This window comes from Barbus barbus, assembly GCF_936440315.1.
Source record: "Barbus barbus genome assembly, chromosome: 20".
Classification (NCBI taxonomy): domain Eukaryota; kingdom Metazoa; phylum Chordata; class Actinopteri; order Cypriniformes; family Cyprinidae; genus Barbus; species Barbus barbus.
This window is the reverse complement of record NC_136748.1, coordinates 16703062-16719058: the sequence shown is the minus strand read 5'-3', so window position 1 is coordinate 16719058 and position 15997 is coordinate 16703062. Positions and strand designations below refer to the sequence as shown.

Below are 15997 nucleotides of genomic sequence, written 5' to 3'. Positions count from 1 at the left end.
GGCATGTCCCAGCATGCCTTGCTTTTGTATCATGCATTTCACATGGCTGAGGCTGTTCTTTTAAATGATTTAACATCAGAATGATTTAACAGATTTTTGGGATACAAATGAATGCAATGAATAACTTGAATGAATAGATATTTTGTTTGTGATCTCTATACGTCTTTCATTTTATTTATACAAAGTAATTGCACCTTGCAAGCAAAGCATAAAACATATTAACTGTTCTTTGCAAGGCAAAAACCTAAATAACTGGGGTGGTCATATGACAAAGTGTCTATATTATGTAAAAGTCTATTTTCCCATATTTAGCTCACCGTTTGCCAAAGTGTGAGCTCCTGATATTCTCCCACCTACAGCTTTTCCTGCTGTTACATGCAGTGGCCTTATGCAAAAATAATTAAAGAGTGAAGGACTTTGTTTTGATTTAACCGATGACAGCTTGTGTAGGAGTGAAAGATCTGAAAGCCACTTGTGCTTTATCCCCTGACATTCAAACTCTTTACAGGTGTTCAGATGTGCAGATAAAAATAAAAAAAGTAAAAAAACAAATACCTTGCTATAATATCTTGATATATACATATTTTGCTAGTAATTTATTTCAAAATTTGTCCAAACCTTTCTGTAGTAGTCATTACTGAGTATTGTTGTATCCTATCTGGCATCCCTGCTAACCTGTTTGATACAACCTGAATTCCGGAAATGTTGGGATGTTTTTTCAATTTTAATAAAATGAAAACTAAAAGAATTTCAAATCACATGAGCCAATATTTAATGCACAATAGAACATAGATAACAACATAAATGTTTAAACTGAGAAATGTTACAATTTCATGCACAAAATGAGCTCATTTCAAATTTGATGCCTGCTACAGGTCTCAAAAAAGTTGGGACGGGAGCATGTTTACCATGGTGTAGCATCTCCTCTTCATTTCAAAACAGTTTGAAGATGTCTGGGCATCAAGGTGTTGAATTTCTGGAGTTTTGGTGTTGGAATTGGTGTCAATTAACTTAATTAGTTGCTAGATGTTCTCCCAGCTGAATCTTTTCTAAATTTCTTGCTTTTTCAGCCCTTTGTTGCCCCCGTGCCAACTTTTTTGAGACCTGTAGCAGGCATCAAATTTGAAATGAGCTCATTAGTGGATAAAAATGTAAAATTTCTCAGTCTAAACATTTATGTTCTCTATGTTCTATTGTGCATTAAATATTGGCTCATGTGATTTGAAATTCTTTTAGTTTTCATTTTATTCAAATTTAAAAAAACATCCCAACATTTCCGGAATTTCAGGTTGTACTTGCAACATGAATATAGATATATAAATGCTGTTATATGGCAATTACAGACACTAATAAAGTACAGCATAATTCTCCTAAAACAGGCAGATCAAAGTCATATGGTGAAGATTATCCTTGACTACTGCAGGTGTAACTATTGTTTGGTTACACTTCAACCACTCTGAGGTCACTAGACTGTTTTTATAATTTTATTTCTGCCATGTGCTTATTCAGGATCACTGCCACTAGAGAAAGAGTAATTTTAACTGCTATAAAAAGAGTGTAGCTATATGAAGCTTGGACTGTAATGAAGTGAGCCTGGTTCATTGATGTCTACTGACTTGATACATACACATTTGTCATGATTAGAGTCACTCTTATCTTATTCCAATAGCTTGAACGAAACAAAACATGTTCATAATTCAAGTTATCAGTCCATATGCAGGACATGGACTTGTAAACACCAGCTTAGAAGAGTCTATGTCTGATTGTGGATTACAGTCTAGGGGTGTTTGCCTTACCATGGAGGGCAGCGTTTACTTTTTACACATTTTCATGTTGTAATAATACTAAATGTATGCCTGGTTCACTGAGTTCACTGAGTGCTAAAATAGTAAATTGCAGAACTAGGATGAAACTTTGCCACCACACTAACATACTGTTGCTCTCAGAATTAAATGTTTTCCGTTCCTTTTGGACCAAAAACAGGACTGTCTGCATTTGGAGTGGATATAAATGTTTGCACTGAATTCACCATAGAAAATAACACTGTCACGTGTTCTTTCATTGCAACATCTAGCAAACAAAGTGGAGCGAGAGAGTTTTTCTAATGAGAAACCACAATGCATTGCTTTGAAATTACTCTAATGAAGAGTAAAAAGACTGTAACCTAAAACAGTGTGGGTCCTAAAAATATAAGGGTGTTTGTGATTTTGGTGGTAGCTTGTGGGCTGAGGCTGTAAACCAGCAATCAGATGCTGGTTCATATCCTGCTTTGGAAACCCAAGGAAGTCAACTTTCTTTTGGACTGCTGCCCTTTCAACAGTGCTTGAACTATTTCTGACCACTCTTTTTATAAAAGTGTTTAACTGAAACACCTAATATCACGCCATTCTATATATGTAAATGGAAATAAGTTTAATTTAACCCTCTACTGCACTGTTGCCTCTGGGTAACTTTTGTTGTTGTTGTTGCAAGCACAATATAGGCCTACATACAACATGATTTTTTTTTTTACACAGAAACAGATGATAATGGAGATATGACTTTAAATAAACTAGTAAAGTTAAAGGTAACAATTATTGTTGTTGCTGATGTTGTTTTCACTATGCATGGATGTTAAAAATGTTAATATCTTTTTGGCATGGTGCACTAATTAATATAATTATAATTGAATTAAATAGGCTACAATTTCAATTTGTTTGTGATTAAATTATTTCATATAAACTATTTGTATGCTACAAGAAATTGTGATATAGATATTGAGATTAGATTTATATTATATATTATATTAATATTATTATTATATTCTGTTTTAGATGAGACTACTACATATTGCTTACCTTGTGCTGTGACGTCACATTAATTCAATACAGAAAATATTGCCGTTGTCATGTTTTTTATTTACATTTTGTATTTAATTTTTACATTTATTTTTGTGTTTATTTACATTTTTTAAAATGATTTAACACCTTTATTAATTGTAGCGCTAAAAAAGTCCAGCTCTACGTGTGAACTGGGCTTCCGTTATTCCCCAAGCTTCCTCTGGAGCTCAGCAACCGTCGCTCTTTCGCTCTCATCGGGGAAGGCGGGACTGTATTAGCCGGGCAGGGCGTTCTTTCTGCGGTCACAGGCGGCGTAGTCGTTCTAGGGGTGGGTCTTTCTTGGCAAAGGAAAACCTACCTTTTTCATTGTTTGGATCTCGAAGGAATGTGATGGTTTGATTTTGCGGCGCAAGAGAGGGGGGTGAGAGAAGGAACTAGCGAGGACCCTGCTGAGAGCTGCTCTATTCATCCTCAAAAAGTCAAACGCAAAAAAAAAAAAGTACTTTGCCCTTCCAGAGAGCTACCTCCGACAAATTGTCACCGTTGTGCTCAAGGTAAGAGAAAAACGAAGTTGGGCTATTTAGCTGGGTTTAGTGGAAGGGGAGCTGAATGGTGGAATCTTGACCCCTAGACACAACTCTAAACTGCGGCAACTTTGCCACCCTCCTCCCCCTCCTGTTCTCTGCAGCGGAGGTGCTCGATAAACCGGACTGCGGCGATTTTAGTCGAGCTATTTTGTGACTGATGTCGGAATGATAGCGTCGTAGAGATGCGAGAGTAAACTTCTCCGGGACTTTCCAAACGGTGGATGTTTAGTAGCCGAGAGGTAACTAAAACATAATCGCGTATGTTCTGATTTTTAGGGGGCTTTACCAGAGATTCCCTCTGTATTGTGATTGAGGTGTTCTACATCAGCAGCATCGCTCTATGTAGCGAAATAAAGTTTAAGTTTACTGCACTTAAGCTCGATTTGCACTTTAGATGTTGCACTCGAGCACTGAAATGTCAAACCGAATTAAATTCCTCGCCACGTACATCAGACGTTCCCAAGATTATTGTGAGTTTTCAAACAGGAACAGTCGCCTTCTCTAAAAACAAAACCGCAGACTTTGAGGGAATTTGGGCCTGTTGCAAGCCAGGGTCTAAATAGTGTCAGTCTTACAGAAAGCAGTTTTCTATGTGCTTAACCTTGAACGCGTTTTTCGCACGTTGCTGCCGAATAAGCAAACAAGACTCGTTCTGGTGTGGGACTATGTTAAGGGCTTCGGTTATGAAGCTCATGTTCGCCTGTCAGATATCCCGTGTTAAATTTGGATTTCTGTATCGTAACGTGTAGCTTTATTGACGCAGTGTGCGTCCCGACCTGCACTACTGTCGGACGCGAATAGAAAATGTATTTCAAGCCGTGGTTATTATTGTTGACAGCCGCTATTAGAGATGCGAGGTGCGTTCACACACGGTGACAGACACAATTAAACGTGTTTGATGTCTTTAAACATACTCCAAACCTTACATGGCTCATATTTAGGCTTATATTAGAAATGGAAAGTCCTGTTTTTGCCTTGGCCTAGAAATCAGGTGTTTATTTTTGACTTGCGTGCTGTAAGAACGGTGGGATGTCGAGTAGAGGTCAGGAAGACTGATGCTTTCCTCATTGGTTTTGGCAGTCTGTGCATATTAGTGTATGTTCATGTCCCAGCCGAGAATACATACACACACTCAAATTAGTTTCATCTCAAGTTATTTGAATCTTTTTAACCCTTTCACCAAAGGTTTGTTCAGTGACTCTTTCTGCAGGTTACTTCGTTCCGCCAGTAGGTGGCGAGAATTGAGTCCACGCTTGTCTACTACAGTGGTTTTCAAACTTTTTGAAGAGCGACCCTATTTTATTATTTTTAAATTGACGCGACCCATATATATATTTCGGAAGGAAAGACAACTGCGCTACAGACTGATCTCGAGCCCCACCGTAGAGCTCTGGAAGGATGCTCTGTTCCAAAATCAAATCTGTTGGTGCTTCTGAAATTAGTGAGGGTGCTTGCCTTCATGCACATCTATTCTGACATATCATATTTAGTCCAGTCCATCGTTATGATTATCACAATGCCATTGCGATTTCGCGAGAATATGAGGATGTCACTTCCGAAAGATTGTTGCAAGTACGCCACATTGGTCCTCTTAGCAGCATGAAAAACAAAACTTTTATTCAAATTCTGAATGGAGAATAAGCTATATACAGCAAATAAAGCGCGCTTCCTTAAAAAGCTGCACTCGTTTCAGTTTATCGCGTTCGCTAATTCCGCTATAATCAATCTGTCAACACGGCACAATTAATGTCTTATTTACATCACCTCTACATTTTGTTCATTATAATCAGAGGATTCGCGTAGCGAGCTTCGAACATAAACACTCGCGTTCTGAGCGATGAGTGGATTCTGACTCGCTAAAACTCCTCTGATTGGCCATTGCGTTATAGAAATCAGCAGATATGTCTCCGATTTGCTACAATGTACAACGCTGCCAAAACAGAGCGCAAACACACATCCACATTTGATTCTGACCTGAGGCGGCTGCTTTCGTTTTGTTGTTTGTTTATTTGAAGAAAGTGAAAATGAAATGACATTCAGCCAAGTATGGTGACCCATACTTGGAATTCGTGCTCTGCATTTAACCCATCCAACGTGCACACACACACAGCAGTGAACACACACACACCGTGAAAACACACCCGGAGCAGTGGGCAGCCATTTATGCTGCGGCGCCCAGGGAGCAGTTTGGGGTTCGGTGCCTTGCTCAAGGGCACCTCAGTTGTGGTATTGAGGGTGGAGAGAGCGCTGGACATTCACTCCCCCCACCTACAATCCCTGCCGGCCCGAGACTCAAACCCGCAACCTTTGGATTACGAGTCCGACTCTCTAACCATTAGGCCACGACTTCCTTTGGTTGCTTCTTTCCTGAGTCTTGAACTTGGTTACATACATACGTTTTCCTTAAATCATCCTGGCGACCCATTTTGGTCACGACCCAGGGTTTGAAAAACTGGTCTACTACATAGTATGCAAAAAGTATTTAAATTGGCTGAATAATACATAATATTTATGAACCAGTCACCAAAAATGCATTACTACTTAAACATGGCAATTACTTAATCAGATTTAAAAAGTTAAAACACACAATGTCCCAATTACTTTTTTGCTCACAAACGAAAAATTTCCTAGTAAATTTGGTTGTTCATGAATATTCTTTTTTTTTTTCTAAATTATAAACTGAACTGAAATGACTTGTTCAATGTTCAAAACAGTAGGTGTGTTTCAATTTTCGTGCTTACGCACTATTCAGTTCTATTTTGTCGTATAAATAATGCATGCGTGTTCACAGTGAAAATTCCAACAAGAAAAAGTACACTTTAAAGTGTCCGATAATGCACTTGTTATATCAAAAATACAAAGTTGGAATGTTGATCACTTCACATGCTTAACTAGACACTAGAGTACATAATGTAGCCTATAGTATGTAATTTGGTGCACAACTAATTACTCATTAAGTAAAGGGGGCGTGTTCATTCAATAGATCCAACCAATGGTGTTGCTTCTTTACAGCGCGTACTCAGATGTTATTGGTTTGCACTATAGTTCATCTATATTGGTATCCAATAGGCAGGAAAGCAGTTTTATGCCTCAAAAACGGAATATTTAATTGAATGTAAAAAAAAAATATTTGTGAAATAAAGTGGTAATGATTTGTTTAATTAAAAGATTAATTCATGAAAAATCTATCAAATATAGCCCACTAGAAAATATATACACATCAGTATTCATTTGTCAGGTACGCAGCAGTGGTGAAGGTTGGGGGGTTGGGGAGCTGACAGAAAAATGAAACGCTAAGCACAGAAAGAACAGCAACCCCCATACAAGCTCCATTACATTAGGCAGGTGGGGCCCATAAAGCAAGAGAGAGGGAAGACGACTACAGAGAGGACCTGCCATGACCTGTCCCAGATTCTAATGCATTGGCGGATTTCCAGTAAGGCTCTAGAACACTTGTCTGTGTGTGTTTTAGTATGAATAGTGAAGTAGCTCACTCAACTAAATACCACTACAGTTTTCTTCCACTTGATAGTATCTTGCTATAGCCCTGCCTTTGTGTTGATACAGGAATTAGTATTAAATATTTGCACTTTCTTGTGAGTTGCTTTGATAAAGGTTATGCGAATCAATGCATTAATTTGACTTTATTGACTTAACTTTACTGTCACTGCATTCTTGCTCAATTAGAGTATTAGTTTCCTGCCTTCAAAACAAAAAAAACAATGACTTAAAAGCAAATTAGTCAGATATCAACATTGAAATGATGTTTGAGATGCCCTCATCCTCAAAAACCATCAACAAATCTACATAGCGTCAAAGAAAATACAACCCTGTCCCTGTTTACATTAAGCATTAAATATAGGTGCTGTGTTTGGTTGTCACTTGTAAAATCTGGGTCCTGAAGCAAAACCAGCTGACAGTCACTGCTCTAGAGTATGTTCAGCTGGAGATTTGGACCACATTCTAGAGCTGGATGTATTTGCTTTCTGCCAAAAGCCAGCAGACACTCTTGTGTTGTTATTTGTCCGTTTCTATTGTAGCTTATCTCTCTCTCAGTCTCTCATGTGTTTTATGACCTGCTATGCCTTTTCACATGTCTTTCACCTTAAGACGGGCAAAGGTTGATTTCTGATGAGCTGTTATTGTTGGTTATACAACAGTACATGTGAACTTTGTCAGCTGAAACAGGATGGGCGGGTGTTTACGAGAGAGTGAAGGCAGGGGCAGTTCTCACTCAAGAGAAAGTTAGGAGACCGTTTGCACAACGATCAAGTGATGAATGCCGGTGCGCTGTAATTCCTGCCCTCCCTCTCCACTTTTCTTTATGAGCAGGCCCTGCTTCTGGTTTTGCCAGTCTACTGATTGCTTTTCCACTTGGAGGAAGCATGCAGCGAAACTCTTGTGATGGTTATCTGTGTCCAATAAGATTAATTACCAGATTTAGCACCAGACCCGAGGATTATGGAGAGGCTAAATGACTAGTTTGAGGTTTAAATTGAATATTGCGGTTCAGTCCTGGTGTTCCCTCTGGTAATCTTCTCTCTTTCTTTCTCACTCAAATGAACCGACAGATTCTGACACCACTTTGTCTCTGTGACAAGGATGTGATTTGGCACTTCTCCTTAAATGAAAAAGGAAGTGAAATTTGTTGTGTGTTTTACCACATAGATGTACTCTTTACATGTCAAACGGTATAGGGTCATTGTAAACGTCATTGGCGGATTAGCTTTTGGCGTCCAGCAAACGTATTCGCAGCACTGCCCTTGACTAGTGTTGTCACGGTACCAAAATTTCTGCATTCTGTACCTATACCAGTGAAAATCCACGGTTCTCGGTACCAATTTCGGTACCAAAGAAAAACACAGAAACATGATAATTATAAAAACACACTTTTTATTAATAAAGTCAAACAAAAGAAAATGTACAAAAATCAATGTCATTCTTTATACTTATTTAAAATTGTGTTTCAAGTTTTTCCACAAGTAATAAAAGTGTGAAAAACTGTAAACAAGTTTCACCCAAATTGAATTTGTCTTTTAATTAACGAAATTTAAACATTTAATTTTTTGGTAAATAAAGGGGATTTACGATTAAAAATTAAAACATGGAAGAATTATTGTGACATTATTTCTTAAAAATTAAGTTTTATTAATTTCATTCAACAGTAGTAGTAGTATCACATACATTCTGCTAAATAATAGTAATATATATCTGGCACAATGTCTTTTAAAAACGAACTTTTATTTTGACGGGTTGCCGTGAATACCTTTAAATTGACAATGGTTTTACTCAAATGAAACTGTTAAATGCTCGTGAAGTGAACAGTTCTGGAGATGTTGTTTATGTATTTATGTCCTCATTGAGACGGCAGATGCTGAAATCATTGTGAGCATCTCAGGCGCTTCAGTCTATGTATTAAACAAAACCGCGTGTCTCTGCCATTAATTCATTCACACAGAGACACAGAATATGCAAATAATTCATATTTGAATTGACTTTTGCGGCTTAATATTTACAGACACTAGTCCATATGGCGATTTGATTGAAGTGCAATGACCTTCTTTTGATTAATTTGTCTAAACTTTGACAAATTCCGTGACATTCTGTGTTAAACAGTAAATTCCGTTTTATAACTGGATTCCGAGATTCTGTCCGCATTTTCTGCATCGTGGAAATTATAGGGCTGTACGGGTCAAGAACCGGGTTGACCGGGTACTCTGTACCACCGGTACTTGAATAAACCTCACTGTTAACGATTTTCTTGTATTTTTACAGTACAGTACTGGCAGCAAGGTTGCCAGCAAGTTACTGTATTTTGATTTACAGTAACTGTACTGTAATTTACTTTACAGTACACAGGATCAGTACTGTAAACTACAAAACAGTACTTTACTGTATTTTTACTGTATTTTTTGTAATGTTTCTGCTTCTGCTGTAATTAATTATACAGTATTGTACTGTAATATCTATATTGATACATTATTACTAAATATTATAATTTTCAAATTACTAATAATGATAATATTATATAATATGTAGTTATTACAGTATATACATTTACAGGTAATATTATAATGCAACTTCAAAATAACTGCAATCAATCAATCCAAACAATGTTATTGTCCAAAAAATGTTTTATTAATCAATTACACTATTGTGTATTTATGAAAAAAACATTTAATTTAGGAACATTGCATGTCCAGTACACCAGCACTTTACAGGTAAACAGTTTTTAAAGGGATAGTTAAAGGAACACGCTGACTTTTTGGGACTTTAGCTTATTCACCGTATCCCCCAGAGTTAGATAAGTCCACACACACCCTTCTCATCAGTGCGTGCCGTAACTCTGTCTGACGCACCCACCGCTAGCCTAGCTTAGCACAAAGACTGGAGGTAAATGGCTCCAGCTAGCCTACTGCTCCCAATAAGTGACAAAATAACACCAACATTTTCCTATTTACATGCTGTGATTTGTATAGTCACAGCGTGTATAAATAACAAGGTCACATGAGACACAGCCATCTTCTAACCGTATACATACTGGGAACTATATTCTCAGAAGGCGAAGCACTGCTACTTCTGCGGAGTGATTTGCTCGCAGCACCTGAGAAGCCCCGTGGTGAGGAGCAGAGTTCGCTCAGAGTGTTGCACTAATCACTCTGCAGAAGTAGCAGTGCTTCGCCTTCTGAGAGTATAGTTCTCAGTTTGTATACGGTTAGAAGATGGCTGTGTCTCATGTGACCTTGTTATTTGTACACGCTGTGACTATACAAATCACAACATGTAAATAGGAAAATGTTGGTGTTATTTTGTCACTTATTGTGAGCCGTATGCTAGCTTGAGCCGTTTACCTCCAGTCTTTGTGCTAAGTTAGGCCTAGCGGTGGTGCATCAGACAGAGTTACGGCACGCACTGAGATGAAAAGGGTATGTATGGACTTATCTAACTCTGTGGGATACGGTGAATAAGCTAAAGTCCCAAAAATTCAGCGTGTTCCTTTAAAGATGATATTTTAAAGAATCTTGGTAATCAAAACAGTTGATGGTAGCTATTGACTTCCACAGTAGGAACAAAATAAATACTACGGAAGTCAATGGCTACCATCAACTGTTTGATTACCAAGATTCTTCAAAATATCTTCTTTTTGTGTTCAGCAGAAGAAAGAAACTCGTACAGATTTGGAACAACATGAGGGTGAGTAAGTGATCACAAATTTCATTTTTGGGTGAACTTCAGGATTGGGTTATACAAAAGAATTACAAGTAAACAACTAAAACAAAAACAAGAACAAGTGTCCCACCAACAGTTTAGTTTGAGGTTTTCCACTCAAACTCCATCAAGGACTGAATGAAGCTATTTACATGAGGGTTGATGGTCGTCACCTTCCTCTGCACCACCCTCTTGGTCTTCTTGCTGACTCCCTGTCTGGCAGTAACTCTCTGACTGGCATTGCTGTCTTCAGGGTTGATTCTGACCAGGAACCTGTTAGCAATATCATACCAGTCAATAAATATGCTTAAAAAAGGAATAATGCACTCAACTTTGTCCTAAAATTCCTCCCATCCTGCAACTTTTAGTTCTTCTGTTGCACACCCGATTTAATAAAAATTCAAAAGCGAAATGCAGAAAGAAATTTACTTGCCTCTGAACAAGCTCTAGTGTACATGCAGCAGACTCCTGGTACTCGATGTTAAAAATGTAGTAGCTTGCAAAGAGCACTGCAAAGGCGAGTATAAAATTGTCACTGTTGTCCAGCGTCAATAGAACCTTTCCCTCGATGGACAGCATCCACCTGGATGCTGTCATGACTGAATGTCCTGAAAATTAAAGAACACAACGTTAATTACCTACAATGTTTTATTCTGAAACTTGCCGGCCCAGAAAGATAGTAAAGACATCGTTAAAATAGTCCAAGTGATTACAGTGGCTCAACCTTAAGTTTATCAAGTGACAAAAAAAAAGCAAAACAAAAATAACGACTTTCTTCAACTAATAATTTTCTTCTGTGTGGGCCTGAATAAGTTCACGTAGTGTAACAGCGCATCGCTTCTGGGTTGTACGTCAGAACGAACAGGTAGGCTCACTGTTCGTCGTTATTTTTTTTTATTTTTTTGAGCACAAAAAGTATTCTCGTTGCTTGATAAACTTAAGGTTGAGCCACTGTAGTCACTTGGACTATTTTAAACATTGTCTTTTCTAACTTTCTGGGCTGGCAAGTTTCAATTCCATAGAAGCCTATGGAGGAGTGAGACAGCTCTCAGATTTAATCAAAAATATCTTAATTTGTGTAACAAAGATGAACGAAAGTCTTACGGGGTTGGAACAACATGAAGGAGAGTAATTACTGACAGAATTTTCATTTTTGGGTGAACTAACCCTTTAATATGTATGGGTATGTGTGAGAGTGTGTGTGTGTGTCTACATAAATAATAAATTGAAGGGGAAAACCACATACTTACCAAGCATAATGAGCCTGGGTGTGTCTGGTATCACCTGCTGTGCCTCAATGTCTGCCTGGGTTGCAGTGACCTAAACATATTAAAACAACACGAAGCAAAGTACAGAATATGAAGCAACTACATAAAACATGAGTATAACTCGTCAAATATTGTAATCTGCTTTTAGTCGGCACCAGTCTTGCCTTGCCATGGTGTCGATACATATGTGACTTAAAAGATTGAAAATTCTTAAAAGTGCAAGGGCACTCAGGTACCCCACATGCAAAGAGGTACTTAGCCACATTTCGGTGAACTTTTGCATGTATGGTGAACGCATTTAAAAGGGAGGTTGAGAAACTGCATGACTTGCAGCTGTAGCTGGACATACTTTAAAATTTGGCTGGAACTTTGCTGAGGTGGTACTGGAACCTGGCGGTGACCAAAACTGAAAAAGACATGACAAACAAAAACACGTATGACAAAACCTGTTATCCACAGCACCAATAAAGATGAGCAGACTGTGTAAGAGAGAAATTGTAAAAGAAAATTCTTTAGAAATAAAAAAAAAACAGCCAATTAAAAAAATAAAAATGTAACCTTTAGATTTTAAAACTTTAAGTTTAAAACATTGTATTAACATGACAAATACTTACAGAAAACTCCTTCCCAGGCAGCACTGTAGAGCTGTAAGAAATCAAAATACATATTATTCAGTTAACTGTTATGTTTCTTGTTGAGGACTTCATACATCTGCTTATACATCTAGGTTAATAAAAATAAGCTTCACATTAAGCTTCGCTTGACCTCTCTAAATATTCTAACTTGCTTTTTTGGCATGCATTTTACTTGTCTTTGTTGCCTAATAGATCATTATTAACTCTGATAGTTTTTTGAACAATTTACACTTTTATTCATATTTTTAATTATTATAATAATCATTATTTGTCATTACAAATCACAATGCTACAGTCTCCCGCCTAAATAGAAATGAAGTAAAATGCTAAACTGGTACCAATAGCCAATCTCTCTAAGCCCAAATCACCCATTTTGCATTGAAAAGGAAAGTGCAGTATTTTTAACCCTTGTTTTTACATGTTTAAACGACTTATTAAATTTAGTCCAGTATTTATGTCACCGGTTCTACTTCGCCTCACTCCGAGCGGGATTCGAACCGCGGTCTCCGGTGCGGGAGGCGGGCGCTCCGAGGAGACCACGGCCTCTAGCGTCAGTCGCCAGAGCGCCTCTTTTTGAGATCAGGGGAGTGAGGTTTACACGCACCAGCACTTACTTGCCTACGTCTGTTACATTTATCATAAAAGTTCGTAAAATCATAAAATCATCAAGTTCGCCATCCGAGAAACGGACTGCAAATATAGCAGTTTGAGCAAAATAACGTGCTTGTTTTTACCACTGACAGGATCGGATGTAATGGAAAGGATCCCTAAGTTAGCCATTTTTGTTATCATAAGATCCTTCAAACGTAACGTGCAGTAATTTTATCTCGCAGACCATCGTATAACACATTTAACGTTAATTAACCACCTCGATTTGTCCTTCCACCGTTCCAACAATCACCAAGTCTGTTTTGATCGAAATAAACCGTGAGGTAAAGTTAATTCAATGTTCAAAACTCGAGTTAGATTTGAAAATGTCGGACAAGCAACGGGGTGAAAGAGCAGATCTAACTAATGGTGTTTTTGCAACCGTCGCTGGCTAAACTTCCACTGTCATTTGTACACTATTGTGTAAAATCCTAAAACCTTATTATAAAATTGTAAATTAACTTACCAAATGTCCAAATATCCGCAGAGAGTGAGATCCATCCACCCAGCGAGTGATCTGCATCTGCCTGCAGTTGTGCTCTGACGTCAGTCGGGCGGCGCGCGCGCTCTCTGTTTACAGCAGCCCTGTATTATTGCCAGGCATTTTACAGCCAGGTTACAGCTAGGTTACAGCAACACTAAAATTCACTGTAAAATGTTCCCGCTCAAACAAAATTACCCACAATACAATCCAAATTACGGTACTTTACTGTAATATACAAATGCAGTATTGTACTGTAGGTTATTACAGTACTGTGCTGCTAAATCTACAGCTACATTTAACAGATCTTTTGACAACACTACCCTTGACATTAAAAATTATCTTGAAAATGGTGGTGGATACACACAATCTTGAAAGAAATTAGACAACTTTTTCAGTAATTATTGGTGTTCCTGTGAACTCTGACATATAATGAGGTGTTCATGGGGAAGGGTGACCAGATCTGGTGCACAGCTGGGTCACGCTTCAGTTTTGTGATGTCAGGGAGTGGGAGAGCTTGCTGACAGACATTTAGCTTGAGGAAGAGGTGTTAAAGTGTGAACACAAAAAGATTATAGCAGCTCCTCCCACTCACAAACATTCACTTAACCAGTCCAGCTGCCCCAGTCTGCCCTGAGGACTGACCTTCACACAGTACCACAGGACTCAAAGCAAGGGTGTTTCTTTTGTGACTGTTTACACCTGGTTTTAAAGGGATTATGAAAATTCCGCAGTGCAAGGAAGGGTATTTTGATGAACTGTTTTCATCTATACAAAACAACGCTAGACTTCATTGACATTCTATGTATAGACATTTGAATAAATATGTTCTTAAAAGTTCCAGAATCTAATTTGGTTGGCCATCTGATCACAAGTGTGCTAAATTCATATGTAAAAATGGTCTAGTATATTTTGTCGAAAATGTATGTCATCAAATCACATGGTTCCATTTTAGCATTGGTCTATGAATTTTTGTAGGCATCATCTATTAATTTCAAAAGGGATCCAATCGATTGGGAATTTTGTGTTCTGGGTGAAAGATTTCTCCACTGAGATTTGATTCATATGGATTCACAGAAAGCTATTTGTTTGAAAGTGGCTTCTGTGTGAGCTGTGCTTCTTATATCATTACACTATGGACAATAGACACTGGAACTTTTTTGTTTTCAAATTTGATCTGCACCTTATCTCTCTGTCCATTTGATAGGCGTATTAATACCAGGTGTAAATCGCATTTGGAACACCCGAAATGGATCTTAATACATCTTAATGCAGTGTTTCCCACAGGATTTTGTGACACTTGTGGAGGCAGGTGACGTCACATATTAATTTTCATATTTATGACGTCATTGCGCCAAGTTTGCGTTCAGACAAGTTTTGGCACTTTATTGAATGCTCTGCTTCTCTGCAACTCACTGCATAGAACACTATGGGGGTAACACTACGCCGGGAGAGTCAGATCTTGCACTCACGGGGCAGTACTTGCGGCATCTTCCAACTGAATGAATGCTAAGGTTTTTTCAAAAAAAGTCACTAGGTTTGTCAGTATGTACCTTTTATGGAAAAAAGCTGCTAAAAGGGTCTGAAAGTTAAATATGCTAAAGTTGTGCTTGTGTGTGTGTGTGAGACGCGGGAGCTGATGGCAACGGGCGCTGGGTATTTGTGGCGGTCGATGTGGATATTGTGGCGGGCTGCCACAAATAAATCAACGTATGGGAAACACTGTAATGCAAGCAGGGCCTGTAGAATTAGTTTGATCTAAACAATACATTTATTTAATTTGTTGATGATATTTGGGTTGTGGTTTTCACATGAACAAATTTGCGAGTAGTCTGAACTTTTCCTTGAAAACTTGCACACATGCACATTGAATTTGTTTAGCATTAATTGGTTGTTCCACAAGGTGGCAACACTGGCCAGGGGCCGATGTTTCACAGTAGAAAATTGCATTGATAAGCGCTTGTGTGAATGGGTTATGAGATACCCACAACTTTAGTTTAAAAGAGTACAATGACATTTTTATCTGTCATAACTTTTGAAGAAAAATAGCGCAGACATTGGACTAAGAAAAACCTTTCTAGAGTGCGTGTCAACCGCTTGTGTTTGTGCACGCGCATACTCTAGCACGTATACAAAAATGAAGTATACTTTGGGTTCAAGGGAGAAAGAGTTACTTTTTGTGGAAGTGGAAAGAGAAAGTGTGTCTGATGGTCTGCAATCCAGGTTCCTACAGGTCTAGTTGATGTCTAGTTGGAGTTTTTTGGCATATTTTGACCCAGACAAACATTCGCCATCATTCTGTCTGCTGTAAGACAGACGACAGTCTTTAAATGTGTATGTTTTTTTTCTG

At 38.2% G+C, this 15997-nt stretch overlaps 1 protein-coding gene across 1 annotated transcript in view; it reads left to right on the top strand.

The window, feature by feature from the left end:
* Window positions 1–3099: 3099 nt before the first annotated feature.
* LOC306886164 (leucine zipper protein 1-like) overlaps window positions 3100–15997 on the top strand; it is a 57524-nt gene continuing 44626 nt past the window's right edge. Inside the window, exon 1 of the mRNA XM_079443071.1 lies at window positions 3100–3373. The gene's annotated coding sequence lies outside the window, so the exon portion shown is untranslated. The remainder of the gene's footprint in view (window positions 3374–15997) is intronic.